The sequence below is a fragment of the Parus major genome, chromosome 5, assembly GCF_001522545.3.
Source record: "Parus major isolate Abel chromosome 5, Parus_major1.1, whole genome shotgun sequence".
Lineage (NCBI taxonomy): Eukaryota > Metazoa > Chordata > Aves > Passeriformes > Paridae > Parus > Parus major.
In genome coordinates, this window is record NC_031774.1 from 35,659,853 (window position 1) to 35,678,787 (window position 18,935).

General features: G+C 38.7%; 1 protein-coding gene across 5 annotated transcripts in view; it reads left to right on the top strand.

The window, feature by feature from the left end:
• Positions 1-18,935, top strand: part of AKAP6 (A-kinase anchoring protein 6) — a 258,093-nt gene that overhangs the window by 84,455 nt on the left and 154,703 nt on the right. The window lies entirely within an intron of this gene.

Below are 18,935 nucleotides of genomic sequence, written 5' to 3' on the forward strand. Positions count from 1 at the left end.
TCTTGAGAAGCCTGTACATGGAGCTGGATCTGCTGGTAGGGATAGGGTTTCTTTTTTGTTTTCTTCTAATGCTGAAAATCATCTCACCTAGTGACTGCTGGAAGTAGAGAAGAGCAGCAATTATTGTATTTATAATGGACTGAAGTTAACTTTAACTATAAAGAATTTGCCTATATTAACTTACATCAGTGCCTTTACAACTGGGTAAAACATTATTTTACCAGCAGCACTTCTCTTTGCCAGGATTGGGTACATGACAAGTCATTTTTTGAAGGAAGGGTAAAAAAACCATTAGAGAATCAGAGATCTTTTCTGTATTTGAATGAAGTTATACTTGATATCATCTGCCTATTTTGTTCATTAGAAAGATTTGCTTTAGTCCAAGAATAGGAATCTTGATTCCTGCCAAATTAATTATAATAACAACATTTATTTTTAATCAGTTCTCTTCCCTTGCAGTGATTATTTTCCCTCCTGTGTTGGTGGAACTAAGCATAATTTTTTTTATTAACTTAAATAATCCCTCTTAAATAATAGCAATGTATTAGTGCAATATGCTAGAGCAATAATTATATTCCATTAAACTTCAGATGAGATGGGACTTCATTGGGAAGTCTTTTTGAGAAAAAAAGATAAACTTTGGAAAGGGAGGGGAATTTAAATGAATAATCAAAGAAAGACCTAGCCATCTCACTAATATAATTCTTACATTACATTCACAGTAAATGTTTGCTTCAGTTTTCTAATGCATTTATCTTCCTGGCCATTGCAGAGTGCTATTAACCTCAGAACATTCCATGTCCATCCTCAATAGCGTTTAAGTTTTCAGAAAAGAAAATGCATCTCTATTAGATTTCAAAATGCTTTAAAATTAATAACACATGCATTAAAGGGTGATGTTGGCATCTAAATGCTTAATCTGATATTTGCAATACCTTCTGTGTTATCAGGTAATGTACGAGCTGAGAAAAGAAGACTAGTCTTATATGGCCAGGAAGTCTTTCTTACCAAGCACAATTTCTGTAACTTTTGAAGGCATGGGAAGTATCACGACTACTAGAGAAATAGTTGAGCTGGAGATATTTGAAAATAGAGTTGGGGTAGAAAATACAGACAGAGAAATTTCTTAAACAAATGAGGGTGCAGCAGCTGTCAGCTCTGAAGGGCAGTGCTTAATGATGCAAACTGCTCCCTCTGTCTTCATGGATGGGGCTCATCTTCCAAACTTTGATGAAAGAACTGTCTTAGTAAGTGCAAATTGTTTCTGTCCTTGAGTCTGTGTAGTGCTGAAAATTAGTCCAGCTGAAGCTGACAGATACAGAGCCCTTCATTCTGTGAAAGCAACAAAGCCCATCAAAGCTGCTCGTGAATACATAAGATGCTGTCTTTCAAATGACACTGCAAGAGCCTGCTTTAGAATGGAATTGTTGAGTGTCTAGGCACCAGTGCCTTCCACTAGATGCTGACTTCCTTTTGGCAATAAACAGGTAGCAGAGAAACTTCTTGTATCATACTCTCAAATCATCATATTTATTTTAATCAAACTTTTTGGCCTCTCTTTTGAGGGGCCATCTGTCTGCGATTCCTTGCAGCTGCAGTTCAATCCTACCAGAATGGAGGAGTAAGAATCAGCTGTAACAGCTGTAAACACCCTCCTCTTCCTCTCCATCCTTTCCTCAACTCCTCTGGAGAGTGGCTTGAGCTTGTGACAGCAATTAAAAGCAGTTAGCTGTTCTGTGGCCAGAGTAAACCCTTCCTAGCGATTGACTCCAGCTGCTGCTTTTGTCCTTGAGCAACTTTGCTGCTGACACTGCACTTTCTACAATTTCTCAGTGTTTCTGATTGTGATAAAAGCTTGGAAAATGCTAATGTGGAGTTTGAAAATAATGTTATAAAGTACGTTTGGCTCATAGTAAAAGAAGGGTTTTAAACAGAAAGAAGAGCAGATGCAAAGGGGACTGCTAGGAAGAGAGAGCTTAGTGTTCCATCAACTTAAAAGCAGCACATAAGTAAGTTTCATATTTCATTAAATGTGCTTCCTGAATAGTGAATTAAAAAAAAAATCAGGTGAAAATTCTGGAAATACTTAAGAAAAATTATACTATTTTAAAGAAATATAAGTTTTCCCCAAGCTATTTACCCAAGTTTTTCTATTGTTGCTAGTTATTAAATCTTCTGCTTGTACCACTAGTTAAAAAAAAAAAAATCACTTTTTCAAAAGCTGTAACAAGGCAAACCCTGCCTCAGTGACAATATGATGCCTTGCTGAGGTACTTTAACTTGACATAATTAATAAGAAATAGAAAATTCCTCCCTTATGTCATGCTATTAAATATTGTGAACAAAAAGGAGTCTAATTAAAAATACCATACCTGTATCACAATTAAGTTCTTTCTTTTACTAGATCTCTGGCTTCATAATTCCCAAGACAAGAAGCAAAAAGATGTCATTGTTTCTTTCAATTATTGTAAATTGTCTCTTGTGTTAATTCTGTTACCTAAGAAGATGTATCCCACTCAAAAAGGAGTTTCTTAATTTCACAAATATATCTCTTAGCAATAACTCAGTACTGCTTTTGTTAGCAGCAGTTTTGTGCTGAAGAAGTCAGATCTGAAAGGTGAACTTCATTTTAAGGACATAAGAAGCATGCTTATTCCCATCAGTAATCCAGTTGCACTGCTGTAAATGTCTAGCATGATGTATTTTATTTATTAAAATTGTAAACAAAACTAAAATAACTTAGCCTTTCATGTTGGGATGATGACAATTTAGAAACAACTGGCAGCCTCAAAATCATTGAAAGTAATATTTTAGCTAGGTAATAGGAAAAGCAAGGAAATTTAGATATTTTATTATGATTATTATGGGAATAATTTTGACAGTATAAATCTAGTAATATCTTCATAGAAAGCAATTTGTTGAAAATATGCTAAAGCATTTGTTGAAAAATTTAATAATTTCTTATAGAAATTATAGTCATGGGCAGAAACTGATAAATTGCTGTTTTTCATACTTGCAGATTACGTTGATGTCCTTGCATGGGCATTTTCATGTTGTTAATATTCCTGTCTGTCTATAGATAGAACTCAGCTCAACTGCCCCATTTGCTGTTACATAGGGCCGCTTTCTTGCTTTGCAATAAATATTGCATAATCTTGTCATATTTTGTCTTGCACTGCAGGTAACCCTTTCTTGTACCCTTAGTAATGGGCACCTTCATTCTGGGGTGCAAATTTATGTGGCTGTTTATTTTAGGTTTCAGAAATTACTTTTTGGAGTTAAATGTGAAAATGAGCCATAGCAAATTCTGAAAGTTCCTCTCATTATGTTAGTTCAGCTTCTAGGAGCTGCCCCAAATGAACTTTTAGAATGCAGTGAATAATGTAACTATAGTTTCTGTTACACTGGCTAAAAGGGGGACAGATACAACAGCCGCATTCTCTTTAGCAAAGAACCAATAGAGTTCTTTGCTATAAGAATTTGGCTGATTGCCACTATTACTTCAGAGTTTTAGAATGCTTCAAGGTTTGCTTTCTGTGAGAAACCTAAGTTTTCCTTAAAATCATATTAATAATTGGGTTTTCCCCATATTTTTATGTGGAAACTGAAAAACTGGGAGCAAAAAATGGTTTTGGACTGATCTAATGGCAATATGTTTTCAACAATTTTATTGCTGAAACAATAAAGTAACCTTGTTCGGGCAGTTTTAGCTCTTTCTTCAGAAATTGATATTAAATTGACTATACTGATATCCTTGTGCTGTAATATGTGGTGATTGATAATTCCATCCACTTGTTTTTTTGAGGGCACTATTAAAAAGTTTAGAACTGTAACCAATTGCTAGCTACTTCATTTAAGTGAAGATGTGTTTGTTTTGTAGGCTTGAGGGTTAATTGTATGGAGCAAATTGCTGATTTTTTGTTTTGCTTTGGTTGTTGTTGTTGTATAGATTTATAGCTTTTACCACAGGCTCCATTTCTGCAAGAGGCAGCTGAATTTCCTCTGCAAGAAGCTATTTGATGTCTATTGATCCCATATTTTCAGTTCATCACATTTCATAAACTTGTCCTGAACTCCATTGGCTCTATATTTTGTCTGTGTAGTCCAGTTAGTCTTGGCTACCCACCTTCTTGATGTGATAAGGAGATAAAATCCTGCTGCTTGACGAGTTTTTCAGCTGTCAGTTACAGCAGACCCCAGGGACCCTACAGCAAAGAGATGGATAAAAATTTTACTGCCTTCCATGACCCAGGCAGGGAACCCCTCACCCTTCTGTAACCATTTATCCCAGCTGAACCCAGGATGCTCCAGGAGAGCAGAGATCTAAAACCCCTGTTTTAAGTTGGAGCAATGGGATTAACTTTCCTGTTAAGGAGGAACTAAGGATCAGTGCAGCCTGCAGAGGAGATACGGGCTGCAATATCGTATCTAAACTTGTTACTGTGACAAATAGCTGGTCTGTTGAGGCAGGAAAGATTTGCATTTTTAGAGAATAGTCACAAAAAGTAACTAACAGGCGGACTTCTGCAAGTGCTTAATGGAGTTGATAGAGCAAGTTTGTGTTGGAGATGTGGCTGGAAGTCCATGTGAGTAGTGGAGACCCAATTTGTTAAAAAATGGTTGGAGAGCTGACACCAAGGGGAAACAATTTATTTAGGCTGAAAGGGAACAGCGCTGCTTCTGGGCGGAGAATGGACTGAAAACACACCAGTAGCTAAGGTAGAAGCTGGATTGCTTTAGGGGAAGTTTACTTGTGTTTGGAGGTGATTTTCATCATTAGAGGGAAAAGCTTGCACAGAGGTCAAATGCAGTTTGAGCTGTGGGGCTAAGGTAGTGAAAAACTAACAGGAATGGGTAACTCTGATGAATCTTGGTAACAAAGAAAGACATGGAACTGAAATCAGTGATGTCAGAACAGGAGGAAAAAAGCGAACATAATCAACATGGTACAGACCTGGCTTTTTTGAATTACCAGATAAAGGATTTTTAAAGTGTTATAGTGCTCCCCTTATACCTCGTGTTTTCAGTTACTTAGTGCTTCTAATATTTGCTTGTTGCAGAGTGTCTCTTGTTAATGGTATGTTCTGTTATTTCCCAAGTTGATGGTTTGGTCCAAATTATCACCCTGCCCAGACCCTCCCACCCCACGTTATCAATCTACCCTGAGTCTCCTGTCAATCCTGTTTTAGGCCCACCACATGTTGGAGTTCCACTTCAGAAATTCCCTAAACTTCAACACTTGATTAGTCCATGTGACCCAACTTTCCCCCCCTACCTCCCTCATTGGATGATGATTTTGTGAACCCTGCCTTTTGCCCTCCCCAGGATATCTCTGATTAGCTGGTGCTTTGTACCCTCCCTTTGAACCGCCTCCCTATTTCAGCTGTTGCACGCTCACATTTTCTGTCTTTTGCCCCCAAGACAGAAATAAATCCTCTATTATCCCATGCAAAAGACCTCCCTCTTGTCCTTGTCTCCTCAGAGCACAGTCTGACAGCCAAAAAGCCATAGAGCAAGTGCTCTAGTCACACCTTGGGTCATCCTGCTCCTGGGGTGTGACCCACTCCTGTCGCAGGCCAAAGGGATAGAGCCAGATCAGCTCTGGCCAATGTGTTATTTGCTCTTTTAAAATAAATGGATTTCATAGTTTTCCTAAGAGATAGTGTGCTTGCCAAAATCTGTTCATTTCTGAATCTTACTTACACTGCTTTATACCATTTAGATTGAAATACTGCTTTTGGTTGATGACCAGTTTATAAAAAAACAGTAAGTGAAAGAGGTATCTGATCCAGAAATTCCTTGGCAGCTCTGCAGTTTTCTCAGCAGTCTTGCTGCTTGGTGCAGCATAATTGAAAATGCCACTTCACATTTTGTACAGAGAGACAAGTTTGTGCTTTGCTGTTTTGAGTCTGACGTTGCTCCCCTGCTTCAAAAGCCCATCCCTCAGCTTTCAAGCTGGTTAAACCATTATTAAGCAATAATGTAGTATACATATGGAACTCTCACTTTTAGGCAGACAAATAGAGCTTTACTAGAAGATATTGAAATACAGTGAGCCCTCTGTTCCTCCAAAACACTTAGTTCCTAACAGTTTGCTTGAATTTTAATCAGCTCCTCCAAGTACATTCACTTTTCTTTGGCATTTGCTTCACCAGAAATAGTTTGAGCAAGTTTGAAACCATCAATTTTTCCAAAAAATGGCAGCTTCTATCTAAGCTGTATGAATTCTGCATTTTTAAATCTACAACTGACTGCAGGGACTATGCTTCCTTAATGAAGCATATCTATTGTGAAGCACATGCTTGTTCAGAATGGTTTGAATTTCCAGTGTAAAGACCTCAGAATGATTTGGCAGTGAGTAGTTTTAGATCAGGGATTTTTTACATTCAGGATTTGGCAAGTCATTCCAAATAATTTATGGTGGGGGAAAGGGAAGGGAGGGGAAGAGAGAGGGAGAGAAAGAAATAGAAAGAAATCTGCTTCCAAATCATTTAAGTGGTGTTGCTTTGAGGGTATGTCCTCACTAGCATTTAGAACTGGTGGTAGTGGATGTGCCTACATCCAATGCTTGGCTCACATCTGATGTGAGACATTTGGCTGCAAAATTCTCATAATTCTTTCCTTTTGTGTACATGGTTAGATATCACAGGGATGGCTATAAACTGCTAAGATGAACCAAGGAGCAGCTGCTTTAGTGTAAATGTTTGTGAGCCCTCCATTTCCATTCTTACGTGGTCACTCAGATCAGCTTTATGTGACCATTGGCTTTGTGACCTAGAGTCATGTCTTAATCATCTGTACCACAGAGCAGCCACAAGCCACAAGCTAGAATCAGAGGCATTCACATTATCTATTTGTGAACTGGAAACTTTCTTGAGGATCTCTGGATGTCTGCTATTAGGCTAAAGGGTGTAAAAAAGCTGAAGATGGAGAGATGGAAGAGTAAGACTGCAAGAGGTGGAGTTCTTGCTCTCACTGTAGCCAAGGATAGGCAGGAAGGTGAGCAGTGGGTGCCAGGTGACTTACCTGGCTAGCCAACAGAGGCTTCAGATTCAACAGGGACACAGCTGTAATTTGGACAACCAATCTGGTGACTTCAAGGTGATCCTTTGGTAAACTTGCTTCTATCAGTGCAGAGAAGCTCTGTTGTCTGTGACTGTTTGGTGCATTCAGTTTTCTCATGAAGGCAGAGAAAGACACCCAGAGACCACTGAAGTAGGTTTGGAAGCTTGCAAAACACAGATAGAGTCAAAATGCTATTGGGAATTTATTTCAATGTAAGTGTGGTGGTTTAAGAAGAATCTTCTGTTATTTAGGATTGAATCACCTGTAACTGCTGTCTTACAGGTGCTGGGGAGAAGGTTGGTTCATTGTGAAGAGTTTGAGATAACTCCAGATCTGCCCTGTTAATTACTTACTGTATTGATTTTATGGCTCCTTGAAGTGCCTCCATTATTAAACAGAAAAACTATAACATTTGAAGTTATGGTTACTAATATTCCCTTAAAAATGGTAAATACAAAGGGCTGAGAGAGAATGCTCACTGTCTCCTACATTCATAGGGATATGCCTTCCACAATGTTTTAAGGTCTAGCTGTTCTGTTAGGTAACATACTTAGTCTCTGGGCTACTCATGTTTTATGTATCTTCTGTGAGGAAGTACAGGATATTCCAGAAAGATACAGTATACCAAAATCACCATGCTCTATTCTAAATATTTAATTTTTTAAATAATACATTGCTACCAACTTTCACCTAAATCAAATTCCAGTCTAGCTTCTGTTAACACATCATTGCCTTAAAATGTGTACATGCAAGAGATGAGTCAGAGCAAGACAAAATAGCAAGGGTCTTAGGAGGATTAACCTGAGAGGAAAGATCAAATCAACTTATATAAGATTATTGCATAACTTCTCAAAATCTCTTCATATCTTTTTCTTCTTGTGTGTCTTTATATATTTTGACAGCAACTAGTTTTTTTTCCTTCATCCTTTCCAGTATCTTATGATCAGGAAAGAACCATTAAATCATGCTGACTCTCAAACCATAGTTGTCATCACTGGGCATCAGAGTGAATATAATTTGTGGTAAATATGGTCAGGAAACTGTCTCTCAGAGGCTTGCTTCAGACTGTCTGTCTGCTTATGCAGTTTTTCTTTATTTATTTTGAAAGTAACCTAAAGGGTAAAAAATTGTTTTCTTGTCTTTGCTTCTGGTTTTGGAGCAGAGATGATAAACCCCACAAACAACTGAGGTATTCTTTGTGTATCAAACTGGAGTTGTATCTGAATTTTTCTAAATTCTTAATAAAGACTTATTTTAATCACTGACTTACATTCAGGTCAAGTGAGGTTTTCTGTAGCAAGAGCTGGATTTACTTCTGGTTTCCTTTGTGTTTGGAGTCTCTCCAGGCTAACACTGGGAGAACCACCAAGCAGACAGATTTTTGGTAGCAGACAGTGTAGATGTTCAAGTCACAGTAACTTAATATTACTAAGTGCTTTTTCTCTGCTGATGCCAGCATGTGACTACATGAATGTTTCCTCACTGAGCTATATATGACTAAAGACACCCAGGGTAATTTAAAATCATCTGTTGCACCATTAGCTGCAAGAGAACTATAGCAGCTAACCTAAAAATGTCTCAGGTAGGTCCAAACTAGGGTCATGTATTGCAGTGCAAATTCCTTGCAGCTTTGTTGAGGTAGATAAAACCAGGGGGGAAAAGTGTGTTAAAAACAGAAAATTTCTGCAATTAAAAATAAAGAAGACAAAAAGAAACAAGTCCCGAGATTGTTTTTTAATTTTGTTCTGTAAATATGTTCAAATCTGGGGATGAAAAATGGTCAGAATTAGGGTCTAAAAAGGGTGTAGAAGGCGGCCCCCTAGAGACACTAAAAAAAGAAGCTATCTAAAATGGAAAGTTGATGAATTAGGAAGCAAATGAAAAGAAGTTAATGGAGGAACTAATAGTGACAGGATTTCTTTGGAGACTGCAGGTGAACAGGAACCGAGTGCATAACAGGAGGCTAAATGAGGAAACTAGAGGAATAATAATGGAGTAAAGAGAAGAGGTGGTGAATCTTAATCTCTCCTCGCTGTTGCCATATTTAGCAAAGAGTGGCAATCACCGTTTCCCTTTCTTTAAATTCAGAAATCTTAACTGCAAAACAAGTTCATGGGTCAAAGAATTACAATATCTCTTGTGAGGTGACAGACTTAACCTCTTCTAACCAATTAGCCTTGAAAAATAGGAAATGCTGAATTAAATGTTCTGGTTTTGAGAAGGAATGGTGGTCATTATATCTTAAGTCATGTCAGGGATCCAGCAGAGTTCAATATATTTAGCACTTGCCCACAAGCAAACAGCATCTGCTCTATTTTCGTAAAAAGTGATTTTTTTCCTTCTTTTTCGAAAACTTTTCAGACGTGGTGATATATTGCCCTCTTGAGGCCACAACTTGTTCCTGCACTTATTTTACTGCTCTTTTATTTCCTTCTCAAATGAATGAGCCCTGCACAACTTTACAAACGTGGCTAGAAATTCGGAGAACAGACAAATAAATAAATATATCATAAGCTAGAACATTTCCTCCCAAAGTAGGTAGTTTTTACTCCAGTATAGTCTGCAAGAAATTTTTTTGCTATGTATTTTATCCCAAAAATTTCACTGTTGAAATAGAGTACTAGAGTAATATTTATAAATAATGTTTGTCCTTTGGTGATGTCTTTGCGACCATCAGATCAAGAATATAGTGGCTTTCTTTCTTTATCTGTCACTTACTGGCTAACTTACTAAAAATTTTATGTAAAAACAATGAACATAACTTTTATTCAAAAGGCACTGAAAATCCCATGGAATTAATATTGTGCTATGGTGTAAGAGTATAAAATCTGGCAAATTGAATTATTTTAATGTGATTTATTTTTTGTTTAGGAAAATAAACTTCCATTTTTGGAACTTCACAAAGCACCATTTAATTGACATCATTCCACTCAGGCTTGAGGCTGCAGGCACAACATGGTGTGCGTATATACCATGTGTACCTTTCAAAGAATTAAATGCCTGGGGAACGAGGTTAATTTCTAGCAGCTGTGAGATCAGAGAGGAAAGGCTGGGACCAGGTAGGGGAGGTGCCAGCATGGTGCAAATTGAGTGTCCTCCAGTGCCCAACGCATGTGCGAGGCAGCAGCTGCCCATCGGCTGGAAATAGCAGCTGCACAAGGGCGTTCCACCCCCAGTGCGCTCTCTGAAGCCCAAACACTCAGGGTATGCAAACCAAGGAATGATGGTCATCTGGAACTGCCCTCTTTTCAGAGCAGAATATAGCTTTATATTAATCTATTACATAAAGGACATAATATGGGAAAAAGTTGTAAATGGAGATTAGTTTGTCTTTTGGATGAAGTTCATCTCATAATCAATACATACATTAGCTGTAAAAAAATCTGAAAATAAATTATGTTGTCAACACAACATTTAAAATAATTACATGAAGAGGAAATGCAGTACTTCCAAGTACCCTTACATCACTATAAGTTGCTTCAACATCCATAGTTATATTGGCAGTACTTTTAGACAAAGCATATCAGACTAAGTCCTAAATTTGCTGAAAATTTAGATCTTAATTAGAGACTTCCATTATCCTTAGAGTTTGGATCAAGGTTGCTGAATAAAAAGCATTTCAAATTGAAAGAAAGGGAACGTGTTTATCAGGAGACTTGATTTTAGGTTTGCCTGTAGAATAAATAGTATATTTGTACTTTTGAACAAGAGATCTTGAACTAAATTAAACATTTTCTATTCCAGTTAGGAGTACAAAACAAACTCAGAAACAAAAAGGAATTTGGGACTGTTAAGTAGATGTGAATTTACTACAGCTTTGTGCCACTATCCTTTATATAATACATAACAGCTCATTTTGGTGTCTGGCACTTTTACCAAAGACAGGCCCCTCTCCTGTGCTGTGCTCATGGTCCCTTCAGAATCCACACACTCCTTCCAGCTGCTGCAGAGCTGAAGTCCCTCCTTCTGGGAATTCCTGCATCATCTTTCATGGCTCAGGCAGATTTATTTGCTGTTCTTGTCCTTTTCTTGATATATCCTTGGCTACAAATTTCTGGAGACTTTCTTGCTCCCTGGTTTACTGAGTGAAACAAGAATATGTGACCTAAAAATATTCACATGTCTTAGCTGATCTCTAGATACGGTAAGTCTTTGGCTTAGGGTCACATAAAAAGTGTCAGCTAAAAAAGCCTTATACTTTATACTTTTTAGTATATCTAGTGCTGTGATACATAAGACAAAATTTATCCTGTATTATATTTTTTGGACATCTGTCTTTGTTTCTTAGCTGCTGCTTAGACCCTTTAAATTTTATGTAGAAAAGAAATTACTTGGAAAAAAGTTATTTTAAAAAGTGGGAGAGTTTCTGTGAGACATGACCAATAAAAGACATTGCTCTTTCTAAATAAATATATTTTCAGAAACTGTATGTCAATCCTACTAATATGATCAACTTCAAAGACCAGATTTGTATGATCCTTCAGAAGTTTGTACATTGCTCAGACTACTCAATATCATGACTTCTGATTGCTCCACTTTTAACTCTCAGAGCTTCTGCCAGCCTGTTTTACTGCCAAAGACCCAAAGATCGTCACACTTCCTTTTCATTAAACTAACTGTATATTGCTATCTTTTCCTTACATTTCCTCCTCCTCCATTCTCCTCCCTGCATACACCTCGTTTCCTTATAGTCTCTTCATTCTGTTTCTGTCTCATTTTCAGGGCTCTTCAACTTTCAGGTATCCTTTAATTCGTGGGTTTCTCCTTTCTGCTGTTTATACTATTCACTCCATTGCTTCAATATTTTTTCCTCAGGAACCTTTTTACAGTCAACCCCAGTAATTTCACCCAGATTCAGAATGCTGAAGGAGTTGAATGCTAGAAACATTTTAATACATATCACACTGTAGAAATTTTTTGATAAAAGTCAGTGCTGATTAGAACCATGGAAAATACTTGCTTCTTTAGCTGATACCTGTGTGTCTGCAAAAGCCAGTGGGGGTACAGCTTGTCTGTGTATGGGGATGTGCTTTGATCAGTGTTCCTCCCACTCTTCCTGGTGGCTCAGCAGTGCTGGCAGATGGCACGCACTCCACTGAAGGGCTTGTGTCCACTGTCCCCACTTTGAAAAGAGCTGGAATTCAAAATAGTGGGCATGATAACTTAGGAGGCAGATAAGCAAGATTACTGTCTGTCATCCAGAATGTGAATGCATATGTATGTGTATGCATATTCTTCCTCTACCAAGAAGGATGTACTCATTTATTTACTTCATCCCTGAGAGTGCTTTTAACTTCACACTGCTTTTGAGGACAGCACCCATGTTTTCTCAGTGGGACCTCAATCTTCATCTGAATGAATGCAAGAGGCCTAAAACTTTGTCTGACTCTGTTCCTGTTAACATTACATCTCCGTTGGGATGCATGGCCATGTCAGCATGAGGAGAGGCCAGCAGCCATTGCCATCAGAGCACATGGCATCTCTGAAGGTTTACAAGCAGCCCATACTGCTGTTCAGTTCATACCAGAGGATTCTTTAGGTGATGGAGGAATCAGGTTTTCTTTTTTTTCTGTTTCCTTCTCTCTGCCAGTCCCCCCTGCTCTTCAACGCATGCAAAGTCACAAAGACACTGGCTCTCCCTATGGTGCTGTATTGCATTCATATGTGCAGATCTCTTGGCCTCATGGCTACGTGCTTCTCCCCAGCACCATCCTTCCAGCCCATGGATTTCTGTGGTTCTGGATGTTCACTGGTCCTTCAAAAGCCTGGGGGAAATGTTACCTGTGGTGTTGGAAGCCTCTCTGCTAATCTAAGAATCAGAACAGGGTTCTTAGGAAGCATTGCCTTAGTTTTCCTGTATCTATCTTTGCTCCACAGTGAACCTGCTGGTACTGAGAGTATCCCTTTTTTAGATCTTGCAAGTTTCAAACAGCAGTGAAGGCCTTGTGATAGTACTTTTTAAGAGAAAGTAGATCTTCACTTTGAGCCAAAGGTAAGACAAGTCATAGGGTAAAAAATTATGTTCATGAATCATGAAAATTCTAAGTATCTGCAGAGATACATTAAAGAGTGATTTTTAATATTCAGGTTACCATTACCTCCTTGTTGTCTAAAAGCAGAAACAAAGTCAACAGTCCCATGGGGGCAGTTAACTTTCTATTGCACAATGGGATGCACTGGCATCAAATATATAACAGATTAAAAAGTTTAAAAAGTTTAAAAGTTAAAAAGTAACACTTCACATGTTTCTCTTAACTTTCTATGCTTTTAAAGCAAATCCTACCTTTATGGATCTGGTTATTTTATCTAGAAGGCTTTAAAAAACTGAGAAATATAAAATATTTTTTTCTATTCCTGTTCTAGTCAGAGTACAGTATGGAAAAATAGCTTGGACCCTAAACCCAGGTAATGAGCCAATCACTGTCCTGTGCTTATGGAACAGAAAGTTCCATAACCATATAATTCATGGCCTATTCAATAGATGCCCATTAGGGAAAATGCATTTAATTATAATTTCTCTGTGTGGTAGTTGGGCACAAAGCCTAGAGGGGGCACTCATGAAAAATTTGTATTATTTAACAGTCTTTGAAATGCTTAACTAGAAGTTGTTATGTCTTTACATGGATGTCTACTAAGAAAAATATTTGATCTTTACCCAGTAAGGAGGGAGCATTTAAGGCACACATTCTCATAAACTGGGATTATTGAGTAAACGTGGTATTTCTTTTGGAGAAAGCCTCCAAGTTCTATTTCTGAATTGTTTGTAAATATATCCAGAACTGCATGTTAAGTATTTCCATCCTACTGATGTATTTGGTCAGTTCTATGTTTCTGTGAGGTCACTGCCTGTCACAGAATCTTGACAATATCACACAAAGAATATTTTCCATTGTGGCATCTTGGTTCCTTGGGGATTCCTAACATCTGTATTGCTAATGGTTTTTTTGTTGCCTCTGGCTCTACCTCCAATTAAATTGACCATGGCAGTTTGTTGCAGCCTCATCCTCTTGAGTACCTGGATTTCTTTGACTTACCTTTGCCTATGAAGAAAGTGCACTTTTATCCTTTTGAAAATAAAGTCCATGGGCAGGAATGTGTTCCTCCTGAGACTAATATGCAAGTCCTTTTGTGGTTAGACAAAGGGTTTTCTTAATGTATTCTGTGATAGAAGTGCCCTAAGAGCCAGCCCATCCTTGTACACAGGCACCTCTGTGAGCTCAGTCTTTTTGTAAATTGGGAACAAACTTTACAACACTGTCTGCTTGCAACAAAATTGGGCATTCATTTTTAAGCACACGGCCTCATAACCAATTCTTTTAAGAAGAGAACTCCCTTTGTGTAATAAAAGGGAAGGTAGAAAGAAAAAAGGTCTGGGGTAGTGATTTAACAAGCACTGTTGTCTGGTGCTTCCACACTGAGGCTTGTGGAACAGAGTAGACCTTCCACCATCAGACTCAGCTATCATAATAATTTTAGTATGTTTGAGTTTAATGGTTTGGAGTGTTGCTTTTATTCTGATTTTAATATTATTTTAGGTCATTAACAGGGCTTTGTACTTTTAGAAATGCAGTGACCAAAAGTGTCTGAAGTATAAGCCAGAATACATGTAAAATTAAAAGGTAAGACCAATAAATTGAGTCTTATACACTAAGTTATTTAGTTTTATTTATATTTGCATAGCTTGAAATTACAAGCCAAAAAGCATTGAAATAAATTTGCTACCCATGCCAACTAGGTACAATAAATTGGGATTTTTTTTCCTTAAAATTGAAACCCAAAATTTGATCTAGGACAAGTACCATAAAACTTTTCATAATGGTGCTAGTTGGATGCAGTTGCTTTCTCTTTTATATGGCATAATTTTGGCAACATTAATTTCAGTATATGTACTTCCTTAAGTGCATATATCCAAATTTCCCATCTAAAGGAAACTCATGTCAAAAATCTACTAAAGCCATCTAAAATACTGCTGCTTTTAGTGTAAAAACAATAAAAAAAGTTGCATGTTTCTACATTCTATATTTTGGTAACCCTAAATGTGCTTTTGGACTAAAGCTCAGAACTACATAACTGGGCTTTGGTTTGCTTCCATTCTAAATGTGGTTTAATAAAAGCTGGACTTGTAAAGTGATAGCTGCAGCTGAGATAGGAACTTCCTCTTTTCTCATTCCATTCAATTAATGAAAGCTGAACTTCAAAGTCTAAATGAGATCATTTGAAGTGCTAAAATTATTGAACACCAGAACTGTTTACTTTCCTATCTGACCAAAAAAAAAAAAAAAAAAAAAAAAAAAAGAGTGCTTGTAATGTAAAAGTAAAGTTAAACCTCTGAAATTAAGTTAGGAAACTTTAAAAGTTCTAGTGCAAGAAGTGGTGTTAACCTAGCTGAGAGGCATAGTTTTAAGTGACTCAATAGCCAACTCATTTTTTTTTGTGACTGTGATAGTAAAGCTTTTCTGGTAGGTCTTAGCTTGTGCTGCTCAGAAAATTGCAACCCAATGAGAAGATGTCTGAGCAACACCCTTGACAAGCATGAGAACATACGAAGATATTCTCAGGGGCTGGAGCCTTTCTATAATCTCATAAACACTTAAGTAGTTATCACTAGCTTCCTAGTTGTTATCAGAAGTTTTTTAGTTAGGTCAACTCCTTGTTATTTTGCTGGCAGACCATAATATTTCTCCCGCGCTCTACTTTGTCCTTTTTTAAACCATGAGCATTGGCTGTGCCAGCAACTCCAGGAGCATAGCTTTGACCAGCAGATACCAAAACCTGTTTGATTGACTCATCTGATGGCATTAACATCATTGCCAGGTCTGTTACTGCAAACTAGGAAGTGAAAAGTTAATGAAGGTATATTTCTAAAAGAGAATGGATGGTCTTTGTCCAGAAACAGGGTGAGCTTCTGAAATTCAATGGGAAAGCATAGGAGAGGATGTTGGAGAAATACAGGTAGGGAGGAAATCCTGGCCCATGTCAAGAGGCAGTAGAGGGGTGCAGGTAGTGACCAGTGAGGTGTGCTGAACAGTCATCCTGATTAGGGAGGAATATCTAAACAGATTCCATCTAACAAGAGGAAGGGATGGAGTCAGGCACAAACTGTTAGCTTGCCAAAGACTACCTGTTTCTGTGTTTGTTAAAAGTATTCAATTTTTACAACGTACATTTGGGATAGAACACATGCACAGTCCTATGACACAAAGCAAATTGCATGTGAGATTTGTTCCTCTGTCCATCTCTGTAGGCCTTGGCCCTATGTATGCTCCGGAGTTTCTTGCACTGGTGTCACAGCACTGCAGCTGCGCTCCTGCTCTGTTATCCCATGTGCCAGTCGAAACCAGGCTGCCTAAACCAAGAGCCTTTGTGCAGCTGTGCTGGGTGTAGAGAGCCTTGCAGCCCTGTGCAGCAGGTGGGGCATCTGTACCTTCCCTATGTCCTCATGTTTAACAGAACAGAGGCACATTTCCAGGCACATCCTTCCTCAGCCCAACATCCATGCATGCCTTCAGCCTCTGAGCATGCCTTTGCATGACTCAGCAAGTGAATTCTCATTCTTGTGATTCAAAAAATTTGAGTGTTCTGGTCATTAATAAGGGAGTCTCAAGATATTTTGTCAAATCCCATCAAATTTATATTTAATGCTTCAGTTAATTAATTAATTCCTTAATTGTGCAGAACAATTAAATTAAGTATATTTTCATTCTATAAGATAATTTAGCAGACACAGTGAGTTAAAATTCTTCCCCCAATACTAAGAATTGTCTGTCTTTTTCATTCTTATCCATGCAGAGAAAATAGAATTAGACCACAAAAAACCCCAACTTTGTATGTGCCAAATTTCAAATGAAGCCATTTTTGCTCTAGCTTTTTTTCAGGGGTGTGTGATCAAGACTTTCTTCTTCCCCCTTGGAGAATCTGTAAAATTGCCATGAAAAAAAATGGAAAGCTGAAGGTTTTAAAGGTCAACGTTTAAAAATTTCCCATGTGGGATATGGCTTTATCATTATCTGCAAACTTTACTACAGAAGCAGCTACAAATCATCCAATAAGAGCCAGAAACATTTGTTCCTCTACTAAGCAGTGTAGACTAAGAATAACTTTATGCTGTAGGAGCTCAAGTTTTTATGTCTAGCTTGCTAGCACAGTGCAAAACTATTATCTTTGCAAAACTGAACCAGCTGGTCTAAAGGCAGAGACTGGGTTATATTGGTGGGTATTTTTTTCTGTTCTGTTCCCTTCTATTCTCTCTGAGGAATTGTACAGTAATTTTTAGATTCAATGTAGACAGCTATGAGTTTTCAACTTCCAATAGGTTTTGATGGAAAGTACAGTATTTTAATTTCCTGTTAATTTCCATCAAAGTACAAGCTGGGTAGATTTAACAGTATTCTCATTGTAGTGCAATGCTGTGTAGATCAGACCCTTAAACAGAAAAAATCAGCATACTTTCACTGAAGTTTTTACCTGTTGAAACTTTTTCCCATCTTAAAAATGATTAAGAAAAATATCTAGAGAAAGAAAAACATAATCTCAATTTAAAAAGGCAGAAAGGTAAGAAGTGTCTAGAAAGGGATGAATATTTTATTGAATGAAGAGAAAAAAAGTCTCCTGTATTGGTTAAGTTTGTCGTCCTATTAATTAATTAATTAATTAATTATTTCTTCCACTGAATATTTCTGGATTGGGATTTAGGATTGCCTCTCCTTTGTTTTTATATAATTTGTCTTGTAATCTGTTTTTAAAAGCATCTCTGTGAGAGTGTCACAATAGATTTTTTAATATTGTAAGACAACGTTTCCTGCATTATTTTTTAGAACTGGTATTGTCTTCACCTTTTATTTAAAACATATAGCCTGGGAAACATTTGAGATGGTAAGAAAGGGAGCTGTTATAGTGCTGTTTGTGTCCCTGATGACATACATATATGTCATTATTTGTACTCTAGTTAACTAGGCCACCTTGGTTATACAGAAATGGCTCCGTGGTGGTCAGTCTGTGGAGGGGCAGTCGCGGATAAGTTGTGTTTTGGGCTTCCACTCTGTTATGAGCCTTAAGGAGATTAAAGATCCGCATCTGCAGCTGTGACAGGACTACGTGGACCACCGATACCGCTCCTTCTCTAAGTGTGGGAGAGCAGGCGGCATTTGTTCGTGGCTTTGGCTGCCCAGCCCAGCCGGGCCCGCCGGGCAGGGTCGTTCCTGCCAGAGCTCGCCTACAGCCGGCGGCGAGCGCTGGCCTCAGCCTCAGAGCCCGTCGGTAACTGCGCCTTGAGTCAGAGGCGACCAAGGGCCGCTCAGGGTCCGGCCGGTCCGGTCCCGAGTGCTCGCACGGGGCTCAGCTGCCGAGCACAGGGCTCCCTCCCGGGCAGCGGGGAGCCGCGGAGCTGGCGGCTGCCTCTTCGGGGCGGCTCCTTCCTTTCCCACTGGCTATTCAAATAAATAGGATGGAATCCTCTGCACCGCTGTGAAAAAGAAAACCCGGGGGCATTGTTTTGATCGCTAATTCAGGGCGAATGAAGTGGGACCTGCATTACTGAGATTTAATCTCGCGTACAATTTGCCATACAAATAATTCTCTGTTTCACACGCTCTCTAGCCGCTGAAACAGGGCTGTCTGTAATTTCTGCCCCGGTGTGTGCAGAGGGGTGTCCCTTCGCGGGTGTCGCGGAGGTGTTGTCCCCACGGTGCTGTCCCCTCGGTGCTGTCCCCGCGGTGTTGTGCTATCCCCGCGGTGCTGTCCCCTCGGTGCTGTCCCCTCGGTGCTGTCCCCGCGGTGCTGTCCCCGCGGTGCTGTGCTGTCCCCGCGGTGCTGTGCTGTCCCCGCGGTGCTGTCCCCGCGGTGCTGTCCCCTCGGTGCTGTTCCCGCGGTGC